At 40.0% G+C, this 23,129-nt stretch overlaps 1 non-coding gene across 1 annotated transcript; it reads left to right on the top strand.

Annotated features, from left to right (window-relative positions):
- The first annotated feature begins 22,277 nt into the window (after positions 1–22,277).
- On the top strand, positions 22,278–22,379 carry LOC130835430 (U6 spliceosomal RNA). The gene has a single exon (XR_009048914.1). It is a non-coding gene; the product is annotated as a U6 spliceosomal RNA (small nuclear RNA).
- The last annotated feature ends 750 nt before the right edge of the window (positions 22,380–23,129 follow it).

Genomic DNA, 23,129 nt, shown 5'->3' on the forward strand with positions numbered 1-23,129 from the left:
GTTTCATTCATCTTTGCTATTGTTTCCTTCATTTCTTTTTCATTTATTTCTGATCAGATCTTTATGATTTCTTTCCTTCTGCTCACTTTGGGGTTTTTTTGTTCTTCTTTCTATAATTGTTTTAGGTGTAAGGTTAGGTTGTTTATTCGATATTTTTCTTGTTTCTTGAGGTAGGACTGTATTGCTATAAACTTCCCTCTGAGAACTGCTTTTGCTGCATCCCATAGGTTTTGGGTTATTGTGTTTTCATTGTCCTTTGTTTCTAGGTATTTTCTGATTTCCTCTTTGATTTCTTCAGTGATTTCTTGGTTGTTTAATAGCGTATTGTTTAGTCTCCATGTATTTGTACTTTTTACAGTTTTTTTCAGGTAATTGATATCTAGTCTCATGGTGTTGTGGTCTGAGAAGATGCTTGATATGATTTCAATTTTTCTGAATTTACTGAGGCTTGATTTGTGACCCAAGATGTGGTATATCCCGGAAAATGTTCCATGTGCACTTGAGAAGAAAGTGTATTCTATAGTTTTTGGATGGAATGTCCTATAAATATCAATTAAGTCAAGATGGTCTATTGTATCATTTAAAGCTTGTGTGTCCTTATTTATTTTCTGTTTGGATGATCTGTCCATTGATGTAAGTGGGGTGTTCAAGTCTCCTACTATTAGTGTGTTACTGTCAATGTCCCCTTTTATGTCTGTTAGCATTTGCCTTATGTATTGAGGTGCTCCTATGTTGGGTGCATAGATATTTACAATTGTTATATGTTTTTCTTGGATGGATCCCTTGATCATTATGTAGTGTCCTTCCTTGTCTCTTATAATAATCTTTACTTTAAAGTCTAATTTCTCTGATATGAGTATTACTACTCCAGCTTTCTTTTGACTTCCATTTGCATGGAATATCTTTTTCCATCCATTTACTTTCAGTCTATATGTGTCCCTTGGTCTGAAGTGGGTTTCTTGTAGGCAGCATATAGAAGGGTCTTGTTTTTGTATCCATTCAGCCAGTCTGTGTCTTTTGGTTGGAGCATATAATCCATTTACATTTAAGGTGATTATTGACATGTGTGTTCCTAGTACCATTTTCTTACTTGGGGTTTGTATTTGTAGGTTTTTTCCTTCTCTTGTGTTTCCTACTTAGAAAAGTTCCTTAAGCAATTGTTGTAAGGCTGGTTTGGTGGTGCTGAATTCTCTTAACTTTTGCTTGTCTGGAAAGCTTTTGATTTCTTTGTTGAATCTGAATGAGATTCTTGCTGGGTAGAGTGTTCTTGGCTGTAGGTTTTTCTCTTTCAGGACTTTCAGTATATCCTGCCATTCCCTTCTGGCCTGCAGAGTTTCTGCAGAAAGATCAGCTGTTATCCTTATGGGTTTTCCCTTAGATGTTATTTGTTGCTTTTCTCTTGCTGCTTTTAATATTTTTCTTTGTGTTTAATTTTTGTTAGTTTGATTAATATGTGCCTTGGTGTATTTCTCCTTGGGTTTATTCTGTATGGGCCTCTCTGTGCTTCTTGGACTTGGTTAATTATTTCCTTTCCCATGTTGGGGAAGTTTTCTACTATAACTTCCTCAAATATTTTCTCAGACCCTTTCTTTTTTTCTTTTTCTTCTGGGATGCCTATGATTCGAATGTTGGTGTGCTTAATGTTGTCACCAAGGTCTCTAAGACTGTCTTCCATTCTTTTTTCTCTTTCCTGCTCTGTGGCAGTTATTTCCCCCATTCTGTCTTCCAACTCACTTATTCGTTCTTCTGCCTCAGTTATTCTGCAGTTTATACCATCTAGAGTATTTTTAATTTCAGTTATTTTGCTATCCATTACTGTTTGTTTGTTCTTTAGTTCTTCTGTGTCCTTATTAACTGTTTCTTGTATTTTCTGTATTTTGTTATTGAGATTTTGGATCATCTTTACTGTCATTACTCTGAATTCTTTTTCAGGCATTTTTCCTATTTCCTCTTCATTTATTTGGTCTTGTGGGTTTTTTTCCTGTTCCTTTGCCTGCATGGTTTCTTTGTTTTCTCATTTTGTCTAATTTGTAGGATTTGCTGTCTCCTTTCCCTATGCTGCCTAGTAATAATTCCTCTTGTTTCTGCCCTCTGCCCCCTGGGGTGGGGTTTGTCCAGTGTCTTGAGTAGGCTTCCTGATGGGGGAGTCTGGTGTCTGCTTTCTGGTGTGTGGCTCTGTGTCTTTTCTCTCTGATGAGTAGGGCCGTATCAGGTGGTATGTTTTAGGGTATCTGTGAGGTTAATGTGGCTTTAGGTAGTCTGTGTGCTGATGATGGGTGGGATTGTGTTCCTGTCTTGTTTGTAGTTTGGTGTGAGGTGTCCAGCACTGGCAGTTGCAGACAGTCGGATGAAGCCGGGTCTTAGACTCTGATACAGGGCTCCATGAGAGCTCTCTGCAGTTAATCTTCCCTGTGTGTGAGGACTCCCTAGTAGTCTAGCATCCTGGATTCAGTGCTCCCTCCCCAAAGCCTCCTACTTGACTTCTGATGGAGTAGTGCAGACTTCAGAGGGTGCTTGTTCCCAGTTTTGTCAGGATCTTTGCAGTCCTTTCTGGTGTCCAAGGTCATCTGCTGGTGTTCAGCTGCTTCTCAGTGGGAATTACTGCATCTTTTGATGTATTCCTGATGCATCTGTGGAGAGGGATGCATTCCATGTCCTTCTACTTCCGCGCCATCTTTCTTACCCCTCTGTTGTGATGTGATTCAGTTGTTTTAACAATTCAAAACTGTGTGTCCATGTTTCTGTTACTCCATGGAGGTGTGCATGGACTTAGAGCACCATTTAGGGGGAAAGTCAAAGTAAAATTCTCTTAGGGAGGGAGAGAGATCACTTATTTGTGTTTCCAGACATTCTGTTGGTACAGATGTACTCTACAGCTGGAGATAAATGGTTACATGCACAACTTAGAGCAGGGGTACAGTGAATGGACATTGTGAAGGGCTCTCACCATCCCCAGCTGTGCCAGTCCCTGGGAGATTATTGTGTAGAAAGTGTAGCTGAAGAAACAGAGAGACAGTTTGACAAACAGAAAGGAAGCAACAGCTTTAGAATCAGACAAACCAAGCTTTGACTCCTGACTCAGCCCCTTCCTAATTCTGCAACTCCAGGAAAGTCACAAAATGTCCTCGAGGCTCTGTGACGTTATCATTAAAAGGTTACAGTGTTCCTTGCCTCCTAGCATTGTGTGAATTAAATGAAATATTATCTATTGCCTGACCCATAGCAGGACTCACACAATCAGAGCTGTGCCTATGGAAAATATTCATGCGTTTCCAGAATATTGGACTGGGTCCTAAGAGCCAGTGGGTCGATGTTAAGAGAGAGATCTTCATGACGCTGGAGCTACTCATCAGTATTGAATAACTCAGACTGATTTGGCCTGAAATTGAGCACATTTTCATTCTTCTATACAGGCATCCTTACAGAAGCATAGTCCAAATGTTCTTGGGTGGCTCCCTCGCTGATGGATTTGGTCCATCATTTTGGTATCTGGAGGACGTAGAGACTAGTACAGTGAGTAGGGCAGTAGCAGCCCACCAGACCAGGACCTCAGCAGCCCAGACTCCGATTTAGAAATATTTCTAAACCGGGATTTTACACTGACCATCTGTGTCAGAAATCTTTAGGGCTGCTGGTTAAATACTGAGATTCTGGGGACCCAATTTAAAATGCAGAATCAGAATTTGTGGCAGTGGATTCCACAGTCCCCCAGGTTAGCAAGCTTACCAGGTGATCTTTGTGCATAGGAAAATTTTAAAACTTTTGTCCCAGAGTGACTTAAATTGAATAACAATAACTTATGTGAGTAGTTAAATACTTTTTAGAATCTACCTCATAGAAGTAACATGGTTGACTGACACTAGACTACGAAAGTGAGGACACAGAGTTACCCATTTCCTCAAGGACATATCAACAACACAGTGAGCAGCACAGGATATAGATAAGTAGGAGGTCCAAAGAAGTAGCAGAGAGGCAGGAATGATTAATTCTGGCAGGCATTGCTAAAGGAGCTTTAAAAAAGAGGTGGTGTCTGAACTGGGCTTTCAAGGATGAATAGGAGTTCACCACGTTGCCAAGATAACACAGTACAATTCTAGGGAAGCACTTCTCAGGCTTTACTGCAGGTATGAATCACTTGAGGACCCTGTTAATAAAATGCAAGTTCTGTTTCAGTGAATCTAGGGTGATGCTCTTATGTGATAGCCTATGGATTACACTTTGAGTAGCAAAGCTCTAGAAGTAGAAATGGCATTGGTTATAATGCATCAGACAAGGTTTCTGTTCTACCCATAGTGAGGCATGTGTTACACATTATGTTGATATTTATTGACTCCTCTTTTATGAGGAACCAGCTGAACTCCTCCCTTCTGCCCAGGAATATCATTGACTATAACCTATAATGGTAAAGAATCTGAAAAATAATATATGTATGCATGTGTGTGTGTGTGTAACTGAATCACCTTGCTATACACCTGAAATTAACACAACATTGTAAATGAACTATACTTCAATTTAAAAAACAGAAAAAAAGGTACCTATCTCATAGTAATATTTCTGAAAGTAACAAGCAATTCTAAGTAAAGGGCACAGTACGTAGTTTATGATGGTTATTCAAAAAGAGTAGCTATGTAATCATCATACTCACCTACACTCCTATGAAAACCTCCACCTCACCTCCCGTGCTGAGCCAGATGACCAACTCGCATGCCCGAGTGTCTGGCACCCACCCCCCACCTTCACATGGTTTCTCTCCCCCATACTGTACTACCCTGTGTTTCGCCTGAAGCCAACTCCTGCTGCGTATTTCTTCTAAAGGACTCAATCTTGTTTGCACAGGAAAACAAATACACCCACACAGACCGCATGTTTGCTGTCTCTCCATGTTCCCTTATAAGCCTTGTGAACAATCACAACAGGCCAGGAAAAAGGCAGCTTAGGGAGAAAATGTACTTGGACGCACTTGCCAAGCGAAGGTGCAGCCATGACAACCCATGTACACGCAGGGGGATAACTGAGACTTCTCAGTTAGGGGTTTGGCTTTCTTAACTCCTAATCACATCTGCCTGTCTCACGTATTTGAGGTAACTAAATACTGCTGTGTGTCCTATAGTACTGTTGCTTCCTGCTATAATGACAGCCATTGCAACCTTTTGAAAGTCTTGCTACTTATTTTAAGATGGACCAAGGATACTTAAATTGTGTCCAGAAATCTTTTAGTAATTAACCATTTTATTTCCAAATCAGTTAAACTCCTTTAACACTTCCCTCTGCAACTGTCCCAATTCTTCATATCTGAAGATTCTACATAGCACAGATGTTGAAAGGCAGGCTTGTTTGGTTGGCCGATTTGGTTTTATTGCCCTTTGTCCTGGAATAGACTGACTTGGGTAGGTAATGGATGGTGAAGGAGGTGGGAAAGACTGACCTCCAGCTACTTTTCTTACTTCTGTCGATCTAGAGGACCTAAAATTTATTTCCTAGCCTGGTGCTTTTCAACCTTTCACAAATTTATTGATTCATCAGAAAATATTTCCTGCGTGCACGGGGATAGAATCCACTGGGGAGATGCTGGTCCCAGCATAGCTCCTGGATTTCTCTGTGGCAAAGGTCCAAGTGCAGCATCTGGCTGGAAGGGGGAGGGATGGGGCCCTTTCCATGAAGCCACAGGTGCACAGCCAGGGTTTCTCCTTTACTTACTTACTTATTTGTGGTCATCTCAGGTGAAGGTTCTGACTTGAAGAGGAGCTGAAGCCCCCCCCCTTTGGCCCTGCCCCTAAATCTTAAACATGACAAATAAGATGCCTCCCTACAAGGGAGTTACAGTCTAATGGTGCAAGAAACAGACACTAAGTAAGGAAGTAAACCCCAAATTGGGTAAAGATGGCAAGGAGTGCTATGAAGGAGATGAAGAAGGTAGTGTGATAAAGAAGAACAAGGAAGACCGGGGAGGTGACATTTAAGGTGGAATTTGAAAACAAAGAGTCAGACACACAAAGGACAAAGGGATAAGTGTGTCAGCAGGTGGAACCACACATGGGCCTAGAGGGGGAGCAGAAGGGCCCTGGGACCACAGAGCGGGAAACCAGGGCTGAGTAGCACTGGCTGAGGTCAGAGCTGAGATGGAGCCATGCCCCACAAGTTCCTTGCCAAGGGGTTTGTGCTTTATACCCAGTGCAATGGAAAGCCAAAGGTTTAGAGAGCAGAAAAGCCCCCTTTAAAAAAAAAATTTATTTCTGCACACATGCAGGCATGCATGCATCCAGACTGCACCAGGTCTCAGTTGCAGCACACAGGATCTTTGTTTTAGCATGTGGGATCTTTAGTTGTGGCATGTGGACTCCTAGTTGCGGCATGCATATGGGGTCTAGTTCCCTGACCAGGGATCAAACCCAGGCTCCCTGCATTGGAAGCACAGAGTCTTACCCACTGGACCACCAGGGAAATCTCCCCTCCCCGCCCCCTTTTTTTAATTAAATGAAATCTTAGTCTAAAGACAGATATTTTAAATGATAAAGCAGACCTTTTCTAATTGAATGAGGAAAGGGACCCAGCCAGCCTGAGAAGACTTCTCCTCCTAAGCTACTCCGCAGGCACCCCCCTGGAACCTTGGCTCTGCAGGACACAGTTAACTCACCATTCCAGGCAAAGAGGAGCCAGTGCTGGTATGGAAGGCTGGGAATGATTTCAACTAGGAGTGAGTGAAAAGACTGGTGTCAGAGCCTGGAGGCCAGCTTCTCGGGAGGAAATGGATTTAAAATAATGCAGGTCAGGACTGATACATGATTTCTGTTACCATTATTCAGCATCCTAGGCTAGGATTAGAAAAAGTGGATGCTTGGAGTTAGGCAAGGTGGATGTGACCAAAGCTCTAAGGTATTGGCTATGTATGAGTCCAGGTTGGTTGAAAAAGAAAAAAAAGAAAATTCAGAGAATTGGAAGAATAAAGTAGGTCAAGAAAATTGAGCCCACCAGGAGATCCAAGTAGAGATTAGCTTGGCAAGAGCATGAAAGAAGTAGAAGAAGAAGAGATAATCAGGGGTTACTGGATGGAGATGTACTGGGTGACAAGATCCAAAATGCACCTTGTGAGTGCCTAGGGCTAGTGATGGTCCAGGTTGCTGGGGCAGAGGAGGACCGGGGCAGAGGAGGACCAGGAGCAACAGGGCTGCTGCAGTCATACAGGCGATGGTAGGAAGGATGGAGAGGAAAATTGTAGGCTAGGTAAGGGTGAGAGTTCATCAATATACAGTGGTGATGAGAGTGGGAAGAGGGTGACGTGACTGAGTTATGTGGTCTTAAAGAAAAGTTATTTTGTTTTAATTTACTTTGATCAGTATTTCATATCCCCAAAAGTGTACAGAGAAATATAATAAATACCTTTATATCTGTCACTCAGCTCAAGAAATAAAGCTCTGTACCAAAAGAGTTGTAGCTCCCTGGGTAAATCCTCAGAGATTCCTCCCCACACCTGCCCCCACCAAAGCAACTACTATTAAATATGATGCTTGTCATTGCCAATCATTCTTTGTGGTTTTGCTACCTATATCCTTAAAGCTTTGTTTTCCATGTTTTAAAATTTTATAGAAATGATACTGTCCATTCTTCTATAATTTCCTTTTACTCATTCAACATTAAATTATGAAATTCATTCAAGTTGAGATATATAAATAAATATATATGTGTGTGTGTGTGTATATCCACATACACATATACCTACTTCAAGTTCATTCACATGTAACTACTGCATTTTTTTTTACTATATGAATATACAGTGTATTATATTTATCCTTCTCTTTAGTGAACATTGTTGTTTCCAATTTTTGTGATTTCAAACTGTTGCTCCAGTGAACATTTTTATACATATCTATTGTGCATCTGGGTGAGAGTTGCTCTGGACTCACCTAGCAATGAAACTGTTGGGCCCTGGGGTAAGGGCTTTTTTTAACTAACTAGATACTGCCAGATTGCTCTCGGATGTGGTCAGAAACATTTATACTCCATCCAGGAGTCTAAGTTTCCATTGCTTCATATCATCATCCCCACTTGGTATTGTCCAACTTCTTAATTGAGTGTGAAATGGTACTTACTAAGGTTTTGGCATGTATTGGTATTTCCCTAATTAGAAGTAGAATTGAGCATCTTCTCATGTTTTGTGTGATGTTCGTGTTTCCTGGTCTGTGGATTGCTTTCAATGTATCTTGTCCCCATTTTCTTTATATTGTATGATTTATTTTTTATTAATATATAGGATTTCATTATATATTCTAGACACTAATCCTGAGTGACATACGCACTTAAAACCTCTGTTTTTTCATTTGCTTTTGCTATCTTTGGTTGAACCTATGTTCTTAATTTTAACTTAAATAAATTTATCAAGCTTCTCTGTGCTATATTTAAGAAATTCTCAACAGAAAAGTTCTGGAATGAATGTGATTTGGAAACAGCCATGATAAGTTTAGGGAAATCTCTTACCTTTTGTCCTGGGTTATAGAAAGTAAGGATGAGGGTGTGGCCTTGCAAAGGAGACTTCTACTAAGGGATGAGAGTTTTCTAGAAAAAGACTACAATATCAAGTGATATTTTATGTCAAACAAATAGTATTCTAAGGAGTTAAGTTGGCAGGGGACATGAAGGACAAGGAAATTTAAAGAGAAGAAAAAGAATGAACCAGGTGCAGGTGGAGAAAAAAAAAAACAAATATTTGGAAGGGGCTTACCTCTTAACCAGTGACTCTGAATCCCAGGAATAAGGGAGGCAAAACTGAAGAGGGACCCATATGGATCTCTTCACCCCAGGGCTCGTCTCAGACTTTACTGTGCCCATGAATCACCTGGGATCTTGTTGAAATTCACACTCTAATTCAGTGGGTCTCCGCCCAAGATATTACATTCCTAACAGACTCCCAAGTGTCGCTGATGCTGCTGGTGTAGGGAGCAGCAAGATAGTGCACATCCTTTGCAGTCAACGTTTTAACAGCATTTCTCAAGATAAACTAAATGGTCTCAAAAAAGTATTCAGAACCCAACAGACCTGCAAAACTTTTATTTGACCCCAAACATGTTTATTATTCCTTCCAGAAATTGATCCTCCCTGCTCCTTTGCAACTTCCCAGATCTTGAGACTCAAACCTTTAAATAACAAGGTAGCGGACCATTGCTCTGATACGAGAGAGTTGGGTTGACTTCCATCCCAAGCTGGTGTCTGGGCAAGGTGATGAGAACTAGGCTGATCTGTCTAGGGCTTTGGTGACTGAGGAACCTGAGCCACCTGGGCTGATGGTGGCTTTAAGACAGAAGTCTCTTAAAAGGAAATGTGATAGATTGGGACTTTGGGATTGACATTGTACACACTACTATGTTTGAAACAGATAACCAACAAGGACCTGCTGTATAGCATAGAGAACTCTACTCAATATTCTGTAATAGCATAAATGGGAAAAGAATTTGAAAAAGAATAGATACATGTGTATGTATAACTGAATCACTTTGCTGTAAACCTGAAACTAACAAAAAATTGTTAATCAACTATGTTCCAATATAAAATTTAAAAAAAAAATTTTGAAAGGAAATGTGAGGAAAATGCCTAAAAAGTAAGACCAGGCTCCAAGAGGGAGAGTGGAGAAGTAATCTGACTTTCCAAGGAAGCTGGATGGGTTGCAAAGCTTGTTTACAGGCAGAGTTGTCCTAGAACAGACAGTCCAAAAAATATGACATTCCAGGTATTTGGTTGAACAGTGACTTCAGCTGCTTCAGATACTAGGGCTAGCTGAATTAATATTCCTATCCTAAGGAGATGTAATCATGAATGGCATGAAAAAAAAAATCCTGAGGACAATAATCTTTCAGAGTTTATTTTTCCCAGAACTGTAATTATTATGAGCCACTAATTTGTTTCCAATCACACATTATAAAATGGTTTGTATCCTTAGGCTATAATAATGTGTATGTTCAGCTTTAGAAATAAGCAGTGTGCAAGGCTTTAAAGAAATGAAGGAAATTGATATTTTCATTGAGGGTTTGTCATTTACTAGTTCTACAACCTGGGGGCAAAGCCACTTTGCTTCTTTGGATCTCAGTTTCTTCATCCATAAAACAAGGGAAATGATGTTAACACTGTCTAAAGATCCAGTCCATGGTTTTCCTTTCATTTGGTTATTTTTAGCTCATTTCAGTGGAAATTTCTATAGAGGAACTATGAGTATGAGCTTTCATGTGCTTAGCAAATACTTGGGTCTTTTAGTCTGACAATCTGGGAAACCAGAGAAAAAGGGAACCATCCCTGGAAGAAGCAGTGGAAATATTCTGGCTTAAACTAGCCTGTTGCTGATGTGTTGGTTTATGGACATTCTGTCCAAGGCCATTTTAGTTTATCTTGAGAAAAGCTGTAACCAGCCCAAGAACTCCTAGAACCCTGTTGGAGTTCAACTGACATAGTTTTAAGGTGATTTTGTTTTCCTCCATGAAATTCATTAATTATTACTCTGAATGGACTCAACCAACTATCTTATTTTTCTTGCTGTGCTGACTGAAGAGGCATCTTGCCGTTTGTAGGATATTTATTGCTTTAAGTATGAATTCTCTTCTCATGGATCTGTCTCCTGTGTTGGATTTTTTCCCATTTTCTTTTCTTTTTCCATAATATCTGGTGGTGGTTATCATGATAATAGAAAAGACTTGCAAATTGTCTTAAATTCAGTACTAAGTTTTTTAACACCAACCCCCGGCGTCAGGGACGTCTGAGTTTCTTCCTTTTTGTTGTTGTCTCTTGTGCAAGAAGGGAAACCAAAACAAGCCCTTGGAAGGCACTGAACGTCATAGCTTGGAAAAGTTTATCATCTTGCAGGATCCTTCAAGGGTTTCAGACCTTGGAGATGAGGACAGGAATCTGAGTGGCCTCAAAAATATTCTACTTTCAAAAAAAAAATTCTACTTTCAGGAAGACACTTGGATTCAACTAGGAGGCAAAGGCTGAGTTTTATACAATGAGGGCAGCCCTCTCTCTTGCTACCAAGGAGATTTCAGAACTGGGCCTTGGCCAAGAGGGAGAAGGAAAAAAAAAAGTGGAGGGGGGAAATTCCCTCAACAATGACCACCAGTGCTAGAATGCTGAGCTGCCATTACAGCTCAAGGAGATGTCCAGCTGGAAATATTTGAAAGGATTTTGATTCTCAGTGGAAAACTCCAGAAGGGGTTCCGGGGTTAAGGGTCACATATGTAGCCTTAAAGGCTATGTACGACAGAGTTGTTTTTCTATCAGCACTTGACAGGTGTGTCGTGGACAGCACGTCTGACTCCTCGGGGGAGCTGACAAAATGTCAGGGCTCTACGCCCAGATTAGTTGAGCCGTCAGTCACTTCAGGCCCTTGTACAAACACTTACGAGTCTCCAGGCCCTTCCTTTCCATTCAGGCTTTTTTCAAGTTAAACAAAGTCACTGACCATCACAGAGAAAATATTCATAGCATTGTAAGGGGGGAAAAAGGGTGCAAAATGGAACTGTTTACTTTACTGTGCTTGGATTATAAACAAATATTCACACCTGTTTCGGGCCTCCGGCTAATGAAGAACTCAGCCAACTATGTGAAGCAAACACATATTCATACTTTTCATAACTCCCGGTCATTTTAGCACAGATTGCGAAGACTGAAAATTAAGAGATGAAGAAGAAAAAGAGCAAACAGTATTCGTTGGGTGATTAACCACAGGAGGAAAATTGCTAACTTGGTTGAAATTCATAACTAACCTGTGATATATTCATTTCTCTATTCATCAGTCTTGTTGCAGGTAAAATACCTTTAAAGGAGCTTTTAAAGAATTGATGGTGCTGATGGATTGTTCCAGCACATAAGATGAAAGAGCAATGAATGCATTTCACCACAATATTCATGCCAAGTGTTGAAGTTGAAATAAAAAGCAAAGTCAGGAAAAGTAACATGATCAATTTAGTAAAAAATGTGGTCAGGTCAGCCTCACCAAGGATAATTTCTTGTTTTTAACTATGGTCTCCCCAGTAGCATAGTTACTCCATAGCACCCAAGTATTGATTGGGTATCCAACATTCCGAACTCTGCTGACTACATAGAGACAGGTCCTGTCAACAAACAAATGAGCCCTTTGCTGCTTCACTCTGTGCAGTTAAGTGCATCTTTTTGAAAGATCTTCAGAGGTAATTACCTGGCTATGTTCAGAGTCATGCAGGGCACCATTTCCTTGCTCAATTTCCTCACTGATCTGTGTAGAGTTATTTGTTGAGTTTTGATTTCCTGGAATTCAGGGTTGGCTTAGGGGACTAAGTTAGTTTTCTCAAAGCTGCCAGCTGTTAGCCAGACACCATAGCAGACACAGCCAACGAGGTTCCTCATGTGATGGTGGAGCGCCTTTGGTGGTCCTCATGTTCACATGGCTGACTCACCTGCAGACACCCCAGGCAGGTCCAGAAGCAACTGAAATATCTGGTGAATGTTTAAAAAAAAAAAAAAAATACACGGAGAGCCATTTTCTGAGATGAGATCTGGAGGACTTGTATTAGACTTTTAAACTGAAAATTAGGCCCCTAGGTCTTCCTTCTCCCTGTAAACACTAGTTATGATTACTACTCTCAAAGCCATTTTGTGGTCAGTCCCAAGGGTATTTTAAATGTATTTTGCTTGAAACAGCATAAGCATTCATGGAGTGAGGATGAGGCCAGACTCAGAAATGAATGAAGCAAGGATCCTGGCCTAGGAAAGTTTTCTTCTATCAGGGAGAGGAACCACACACATAAAGATGATGAAACTCCCAAAAGGCAGCCAGTCTTCTCAGGGATTGTTCCCCTTAAAAGAGACTGATATTAAATGTGAGGGTCAGAAGCCCAAAGGCGTGACCTCCAGTGACGCACGTGGATAGTACCAAACCCACGGAGAGCCGGGTTCAAACACTGGCCATGGGCGCTGGCCTGGCCCTGCCGGTGTGGACTCGGGCCATCCCCTGTTCTCTGACTGGACAGGCTCTTTGGAGGCCCACCAGAAAGTCAGTTCACTCTTCCTTTTCAAGTGTATTTCACTCAAGCTGGTCACATCTGCAGCAGTGAACTCAGATTCCATGTCCCATACACCAGCCTTTTCTGTTTCCCTCTCACCTTGTGACTGCCACACTCATTGTGATCTCTTGAGAGAGACCTTTGTGAACAGATGACACCATCATTATTCCTGACACAGTGGGGCTTCGCAGACATGGGACCAATATTTGAATCTGAACCCTACTATGGTTAAGTTGCCAGGTCTTTCTGAACTTCATTTTCCTCCTCTTTGCAGTAGGGTTGCTAGGATCATCCTGAGGATTAAGTTCTGCCCCCTTACCTTCACTGAGGTGGATCTTCCTATCATTAAAGTTTCAGCTTAAATCTATCCCACTCTCACCAGACTCTTTCTTAATTACCCAATGGTCCTCTGTCACGTTACTGTGTTGTTGTTGTTTTTAAATTTTTATTTGTTTATTTGGTTTTACTGGGTCTTAGTGGCAGCAGGCAGGCTCCTTAGTTGCAGCGTGCACATGGGATCTAGTTCCCTGACTAGAGAATGCACCCGGGCTCCGTGCATTGGGAGCACGGAGTCTTAACCACTGCAGCACCAGGGAAGTCCCACGTTACTGTGTTTTAATTCTCTGCATAGCACTGACTCTGTTGTGTGTGTGTTTGTTGATGAACTTGTTGGTTGTCTCCTCTTGCTACAATAGGAGCTTTAAGAATGCAGGCATATCTTGTTCACTGCTGTGTCTTTAGCACCTAGAGTGATGCCTGGCCCTCAGTAGGCTCTCAAGAAATATTGATTGCCTCATATGTGCCAAAGACCTCTTACAGTGCCAGACACTCAGTAGCTACTCATGAAATGATAGTCATGATGATTAGTTCTAATTAAATTTCTTTGAGATGACACACGATTTTGATCCAGAAAATCTCCTTGTGTTCATGAAAGAAGTGATAGAAGTGCCATGACTGTGAGACCGGTTATTAATTAGGGGTTAAGGAGCAAAACTTTGTTGATAGTATTTCAGATATTCCTGGTATCACATTTAATGCTGTCTACTCTGTTTTCTAGAGTGCTAATAAAACATGATTCTCTTTTTTAAATGAATTCTATCATAGACAATAATGAGAGATAGTGTCTTCTTGATTTCTCTCTTTTCATCATTTTTTTCCTGCTTTACTGATCTCAGGTCACTGATACTTGCTTTTAGCATCCATCTCACCTCAGGGCAAAGAACAGAGCTGTAAATCTGAGCCTCAACCTATAGCAAGAATTTTTTCCTGAAGTTGATGTTCAAAATCATAGCCTAGCCATGAGCCACACGCAGACTCATAAAAAGCATGGTAGATTTGGGCAGAAGCAGTTTGGTGTTAGTTGTTTTTCGCTTGGGGGATTTTTTGGGTTTTTTTGTATGTTTTACAACTGTGTTATAATTAAAGAGGATAAAATACAGTACTAGGCTTTTGTTGAAGGCTCTGGGGCTGACCTTGAGCTCTAAAACATAGTGATAACCCTCGGGATCTGACAGAGAATGATATTTATAAAAGTCCAACATGCCTTTGAATAAGAAAGTCAGAAGAGAGATAATGATGTATAAAAAGCCAGAAAAATTGTATTCACTTCTTTTATTACAAATGAGAAAACACATCTGACCGTTATTATGGGCACCGCTGAGTATAGGGTCTTCATGTTACTGGTTTACAGCCGTTTCACTGAATGTCTGGAGAGGATGATTGTATGAACTGCATTCTTGGCTTGACCATTTGTTTCTAAAACTCACACTCGATTACAGCCAGAGCCAGAAACTTTAAGGAATAGAAGTGTGGTTCACTTTTCATCTTCTGTGGTTCAGGCCCCCATGTGCCATGCTCAGATCTTTTTCAGCAAAGAGACGTGAACCAAAACAAAAGAAACAGTAACAACGATTCTATTAGCAGCTATTACTTACTGAGCTACAGGCATTACATATGTGATCTCATAGTCAAACCTTCTTCCCCTTTTTTTCTAATAGAAATGTTAGAGTTATTCAAGGTTCCTTGTCTAGGAGTTTACTTCGTATAAAGAAGAACTACTCACACAGTGTGTATGAAGAGTATGTAACTCATAACCTCTCCCAAGATATGGTATGGACTGGAAAGATACACAGATTCAAAATAAACCTTAATAGGCAAAGGATGTACATTCAAGAATATTCACTGAGCATTATTTTTATAAGGAAAAAAGTCTGAAATGGTTATCAAATAAGAGACTGGTTGGGTAAATTATGACACATATCATACCAGCAATACCATGAAGCTATTAAAAATTATGTAAATGAATATTAATTGAGACAAAAGCATGTTGGGTGAAACACATATATTTGCACATTCACGCACACATACATACACATACCCATACATCCCTATTTATGGAAATTTGTACACATACAGGTATAGCCAGAGCAGTGTCTTGAGGGATGGCCACTAAATCACTGACCCTACACATCTCACATTAGGGACAGAAGAATGCTGAGTGACTTTCACCTGCTTCTTTTTACTTTTCTGGAATTGAAGTTTTTAATGAGCTTATGAATGTGTATGATTTTTTAAAACTGACTTTATTTTTTATAGTTCTAGGTTCACAGCAAAATTGAGCTAAGAGGTCCCACATTTCTCCTGCCCCCACGCATGCAGCTTCCCCCCCTCAGTATCCGTCACCAGAGGGATGTACATTTTTACAGTCAATGAACTTACATTGACACATCCTTATTACCCAAAGTTCATAGTTTACGTTAGAGTTCACTCTTGGTATTGTACATTCTATGGATGTAATTTTTTTAAAAACAGTAAAAATATTTTAAAGGTTTTATGGATTAATAAAATATTCTGACTTATCACCAGAAACCGGATGTTAATGATGTCATTCTATCTCCACCTACCCCCGTGTTCTTGGGATTCCTAAGTGAGGATGAGTGATTTGAAGGGAGTGGATGGGCTTAACTACAGCAATATTTTATTTGTACATCTTCTCCGTGCATTTGGTTTGCTTGGTAAGCTGAAATAAGCCAGCTTCTCCCCACTTTTTCCTTAGCCTGTATCCCTGTGGATAAAATAAGCTGAACTTGGTGTTGTGGTTTTAGGAGCTGAGAAGATAAGAAGGAGCAATGATAAGGCAGAAAGAGATGTCTAGTTGGCAATTCCTAGGACAAAACTTCAGACTGTAGGGGCAGACCTTTGGGCATATGCCATGGTGTCTTGGACCCTAGAAATACCTTGGGTTGTATCTCAGTGGTATCCCCTGCATTCTCCATCCCCACAGGTGGAAAAATGGGGAGAATAGTTTCAACACAAAAGCCCTAAACTTAAGATTCTGGAGAACAAGATACACATCATATTGTTCTTATATCCTCAAGATCTCACTTAAAACTTGGCCTTTCGTCTGTGCTCAGTAAATGTGTGAATGGATATGAGAAGCAAGGAGACAAAAAGGTGAAAGGCAGGGGCCAAAGGGCAGGGGGCTTTATATTATAGAGCAATTAGCATCTCACTTCTGGGTAAGATCCATTACTTTTTAACAAACTCTCCATGACTTAAAGAATGTTTGTGTTCTTAAAGCTGACTTTGACCACACCTCATCTTGTCATCCACATCTCGCTTCTTCCTGTACATGGTTTTCCAATGAAAATGAAATTTAATTTACTCTTTCCCCCCTTTTCTCCCACCACCTTCCAAATGCCCACCAACTCCTTTTCCATTTGAAATGACAAACAAAATAATTGTTCATTGCACACTGGTTAGGATTATGTAAACCAACTTCCACTTAAAATAGGATTCTCTAAACTTCTGGCTACAGGATATCAAATGTTTCTCTAGCTTTGGATCACCGAGAACTCTGTGGTCCTCACTCCCATGCTTTTGTTGGGAAGAAGAACAGTAGAGTAGAAAGAGCATGGGTTGGAATCCTGCTTGTGCATCTCAATAGCTGTGTGTCCTTGGATAAGTTATTGGAACTCTCTGTCCATTTTCTCATTTGTAGAAGGGTGAAAAGAACTCACATTGTGAGGATTATATTAAATGAGTATCTGGAAACTGCTGTTTAAATTATCTTTCCAGCAAGGCCGTGTGGCCAAAATAGTGAAGGAACATCCCATTTTTCAGTTTCTGCATTGCAGTAAGAGAAGAGAGAGTGGCCAAAAGCTTCAGCCCTTCTTTGAAAATATTTGTTTAAAATTTTTAAAAGTCAGGGCTGGGTGTTAAGGAAGGCCTAGGAGGTCTGGACGTTTGGGTCTGATGAACTCAGTGAGAGACACCTGGTTCCAAATTTTTACACAGGGAGGTAACTTTAAAAACAAAGAAGGCACACCACCTGCTGATTTTTTTATTGGGAAACCAAGAATTATGTAACTCCAAATCATAAACAATCCACATGCGAAATGCAAAGGCATAGAAGGGACAAGTTTCATCAAGTTTATGGGCATTCTGAGACTTGTAACCGCAAAACAAGCACAGGTGAAGAAATCTTCAGTTACAAGGCTGCTGGATGCCAAGTCAAAACCTCAGGATAAACTTGAGGCAGTGTGATTATGTTATCACAGTCTCTTAGCTCTGGCCTGAGAGAGCAAAAGGGCAGTGCAGTAGGAAGCCTGGAGGGACAATACTTTGATCAAACAATTTAGTTTATGGAAAATTATCTCAGATCGTTAACTTTTAGTGGCCATACTGCAGAAAGAGTTACGGAGAGCAGTAACATATTAGGGGTTGATGATGTCATGGTATGAGCTGTTCATTGATAGGGAAAAAGCAGGTGTATAAACATCCATGAACCCAGCTCAATGTGAAGAGTGTTTTCTTTTTTTTTTTCCTTTTTTAAAAAATTAATTTATTTATTTATTTTATTTATTGGCTGCGTTGGGTCTTCATTGCTGCACATGGGCCTTCTCTAGTTGCTGAGAGTGGGGGCTACTCTTCATTGTGGTGCATGGGCTTCTCATTGTAGTGGCTTCTCTTGTTGCAGATCACGGGCTCTAGGCACATGGGCTTCAATAGCTGCAGCACACGGGCTCGATAGTTGTGGTTCACGGGCTCTAGAGTACAGGCCCAATAATTGTGGCGCAAGGGCTTAGTTGCTCTGTGGCATGTGGGATCTTCCCAGAGCAAGGCTCGAAACCATGTCCCCTGCATTGGCCGGCGGATTCTTAACCACTGTGCCACCTAGGAAGTCCCAAGAGTGTTTTCTTTTAAAGGCTTTCATCTGGCATCCGGACATCTTTCCTTTAGACCAGAGATCAGCAGACTTTTTCTGTAGAGAGCCAGACAGTAAATGTTCTCAGCTTTGCAGGCCACACAATCACTATCAAAACTATTCGAGCCTACTGACATGAACGCAACCAGAGATAATTTGTAAACAAATGAGCATGATTGCCTTCCAGTGAAATGTATTTGTAAAAACAGGTTATGTCCAGACTTAGTCAATGAGCCATACTTCGCTAGACTCCTGCTTTGGACCAATATTCTCTATTTTGGTCACCCCAGACCCTGAACTACTTATATTACCAGCTGACATCATATTCTTCATGTTCAAGAATAATTTAGTTTGTCATTTCAGTAGAATGGATTTGTGTTGAATGTTTTGAATCTGTGAGTTAGTCCAGGAAATATTCCTACCATAAAAATATCAGAGTAAGATTATCTCTTCCCTTCTGACATTTTTCCCCCTTGGGAGATCTTCAGGACATGGCTATAAACTGCCTAGTTCAACTTGTATCTCTAGTTTTAATCCTATCTTTCAACAAGTTCTCCAAGCACCAATAAACCATCTTTCACACAGTAGAGAGGCCCCTGTTTTTTTTCAAATGCACTGGTTGAGCAAAGACAAGTGAGTTTATCAATGTACACTACAGAGTAACTTTCTACTCATGTGTTCAGTGAATATTAGATGAATGAAAAAGTGAGCACATGAAGGAAGAAAAGGGAGGAAGGAGCAAGGAAGGAGGGAGGAAAGAGGAAAGTTATGGTGCATCTTTGTTGTTGTTGTTGTTGTTGTTGTTGTTGATGATGATGATGAAAAATCAAGAGAGCAAGCCCAAAGAGACAGAGAGAAGGAAATAATAACTATAAGAGTAGAGGTCAGTAATATAAACAATAATAACCAAAAGAAAAATCAATAAAAAAGATTAACAAAAACAACGTTTTAGGAAAAAACAGTAATTGAGCCAAATCTCTGCAAAGTGTTAAAATAAGTGAAAGCATGCTAATAAAATTTTGAATGTAAAAGAGAAATAGTTGCAAACTCAACAGAAGATTAATAGCTTAATAAAAGAACATAGTGAACAAATACACACTAATAAATTTGGAAACTTACGGAACTTAAGAGAAAGCCTTTTATACTCTTATATTTTCTATCTTTTCATGTACTTCAATTGAGTTTGTTTACCTCATGGTACATTTTTAAGATCTGCTTTAAAATCTTTTCTCTGAAAATTTCAACATCTGGGATATCTTGCAGCTGACATCTTTTTTATTGTCTCTCATTTGGAAAAAAAAATACATTTTCCTGGTTCTTTTGAAGTTGAGTAATTTTTATTTTTTTTAAGAACTTTTATTGAGATACAGTTAACAGACAATATCAGCATATATTTAGAGTGTACAATTTGGTATCCCAATCTCCCAATTCATCCCCCCCCAACCCTCCCCACTTTCCCCACTTAGTGTCCATGTATTTGTTCTCTACATCTGTATCTCTATTTCTGCCTTGAATTTCCTCTTTCATAGTTGTTAGCATTTGCCTTATGTATTGAGGTGCTCCTATATTGGGTGCATATATATTTATAATTGTTATCTCCTCTTCTTGGATGGATCCCTTGATCTTTATGTAATGTCCTTTCTTGTCTCTTGTAACATTTTTTGTTTTAAAGTCTATTTTATCTGATGTGACTATTGCTACTCCAGCTTTCTTTTGATTTTCATTTGCATGGAATATCTTTTTCCATCCCCTCACTTTCAGTCTGTATGTGTCCCTAGGTCTGAAGTGGGTCTCTTGTAGACAACATATATATGGGTCTTGTTTTTGTATCCATTCAGCCAGTCTGTGTCTTTTGGTTGGTGCATTTAGTCCATTTACATTCAAGGTAATTATTGATATGTATGTTCCTCTTACCATTTTCTTAATTGTTTTGTTTTTGTAGGTCCTTTTCTTCTCTTATGTTTCCCACTTAGAGAAGTTCCTTTAGCATTTGTTGTAGGGCTGGTTTGGTGGTGCTGAATTCTCTTAGCTCTTGCTTGTCTGTAAAGCTTTTGATTTCTCCGTCAAATCTGAATGAGATCCTTGCTGGGTAGAGTATTCTTGGTTGTAGGTTCTTCCCTTTCATCACTTGAAATATATCATGCTACTCCCTTCTGGCTTGCAGAGTTTCTGCTGAGAAATCAGCGGTTACCCTTATGGGAGTTCCCTGGTATGTTATTTGTCGTTTTTCCCTTGTTGCTTTTAATAACATTTCTCTGTCTTTAATTTTTGTCAATTTGACTACTGTATGTCTTGGCGTGTTTCTCCTTGGGTTTATCCTGCCTGGGACTCTCTGCGCTTCCTGGACTTGGGGAGCTATTTCCTTTCCCATGTTAGGGAAGTTTTCAACTATAATCTCTTCCAGTATTTTCTCAGGTCCTTTCTCTCTCTCTTCTCCTTCTGGGACCCCTATAATGCGAATGTTGGTGCGTTTAACATTGTCCCAGAGGCCTCTTAGGCTGTCTTCAGTTCTTTTCATTCTTTTCTCCTTATTCTTTTCCGCATCAGTGATTTTCACCATTCTGTCTTCCAGGTCACTTATTCGCCCTTCTGCCTCAGTTAATCTGCTGTTGGTTCCTTCTAGTGTATTTTCATTTCCGTTATTGTGTTGCATATCTCTGTTTGTTTGCTCTTTAATTCTTCTAGGTCTTTGATAAACTTTTCAGTCTTTGTATCCAGTCTTTTTTCAAAGTCCCGAATCATCTTCACCATCATTATTCTGAATTCTTTTTCTGGAAGGGTGCCTATCTCCTCTTCATTTAGTTGTTTTTCTGGGGTTTTATCCTGTCCCTTCATCTGGTACAAAGTCCTCTGCTTTTTCATTTTCTCTATCTTTCTGTGGCTGTGGTTTTCAGTTCCACAAGACGAAATACTGCTGATACTGCTTGATACTGCTGTCTGTCCTCCTGTGGAGGAAGCTATCTAGGAGGCTTGCGCATGCTTCCTGATGAGAGGGACTGATGGTGGGTAGGGCTGGGTGGACGGAGCTCAGTAAAACTTTAATCCGATACTATGGTGCATCTTTGAGTCAGGGACTTAACGTGTTTGCCAGATTGATATTTCTGGTTCTTTTACAGTTAGATTTGTAGTCAAGGGCTTTCTGGTTACATGTTTAGTTTATAAGATTCATCAGAAATAGACTCACACATATAAACAACAGGGGGGCAAGCAGAGGGTGGGGGTTTGGGGTGGGATGAATTGGGAGATTGGGATTGATGTATATCCATTATGCCATATATATATTAATATGTGTAAAATAGGTGACTAGTAACAAAAGAAGTACTTTCAATGTTTTACCATTAAAAAATGTAAAAAAGAAAGAAAGAAATAGACTCACAGACATAGAAAACAAACTTACAGTTGCCAAAGGGAAAAGAGGGGGGAGGGATAAATTAGGAACTTGGGATTAACATATACAGACTACTATATATGAAACAGAGAACCAACAAGAATATAGTTCACTGTATGGCGTAGTGAACTATATTTAATACCTTGTAATAACCTATAATGGAAAAGAATCTGAAATGTATATATGTATACATGCACACATAACTAAATCACTTTGCTGTATACCTGAAACATTGTAAATCAACTGTACTTCAGTTTTTTAAATTTTTATTTTATACTGGAGTATAGTTGATTTATAATGGTGTATTAGTTTCAGGTGTACAGCAAAGTAATTCAGTTATACATATACATATATCCACTCTTTTTCAAATTCTTTACCCATATAGGTTATTACAGAATATTAGGTAGAGTTCCCTGTGCTATACAGTAGGTCCTTGTTGATTATCTGTTTTATACATAGTAGTGTGTGTATGTTAATCCCAACCTCCAAATTTATCCCTCGCCTCCACCTTTCCCCTTTGGTGACCATAAGTTTGTTTTCTTTGTCTGTGGGTCTGTTTCTGTTTTGTAAATAAGTTCATTTGTATCGTTTCTTTAGATTCCACATACAAGTGATATCATATGATATTTGTCTGACTTATATACTTCAATTTAAAATATATGCATCAGTAAATGTGCTCACATATACTACAATTGGAACGATACAGAGAAGATTAGCATGGTCCCTGTGCAAAGATGACACTCAAATTCATGAAGCATTCCATATTTTTGTGATCTGATTTGCAAAGCAGAAATAGAGACACAGACATAGAGAACAAACATATGGATACCAAGCGGGAAAAGGGGGGTGGGATGAATTGGGAGATTGTGATTGATGTATATATACTACTATGTATAAAATAGGTAACTAATGAGAACCTACTTATAGCACAGGGAACTCTACCTGGTGCTCTAAATGGGAAGGAAATCCAAAAAGGAGGGGATATATGTATATGTTTGGCTAATTCACTTTGCTTTGCAGCAGAAACTGCAAACTGACACAGGAGTCCCACTCCCCTGCAAATAAAACCCTTTTTACGTAAAAAATAAAAAATTCATCAATGAGCAGAGAATCGTTCATTGACTCAGTACATTCATTCAGGAGTGTCACCGTGCTGTGATTTGGGGATATAGTGATGAACAAACTAGACAAAATCCCTGCCCTCACTCTATAGGCAAAGGTGGCCAATAAACAAACAGGTCAGTATATAATAAGGTACCAAGTAATTGGCTTCCAGGCTCACTCCAAAACTATCAGCGCTTGCCATTGCTTCTCCCTCATTTGCCAAAGAAGCAACCCAAGTCCTCTTTTCCTCCATTTCCCTCCTGCAGAACAGATCTGCACAAAGCAGTGAGAACTGGGATAGATTCCCAGAGACTGCGAATAGCCCTCTTGCTCCGGCACCAGGCTGGGCGGAAGGAGGTGCTTCTTTCCAGCGATTTGAACTCTCCCAGGCTGGCAGCCGGCGGGGAACTGTAAA

This window comes from Hippopotamus amphibius, chromosome 13, assembly GCF_030028045.1.
Source record: "Hippopotamus amphibius kiboko isolate mHipAmp2 chromosome 13, mHipAmp2.hap2, whole genome shotgun sequence".
Taxonomy (NCBI): Eukaryota; Metazoa; Chordata; class Mammalia; order Artiodactyla; family Hippopotamidae; genus Hippopotamus; species Hippopotamus amphibius.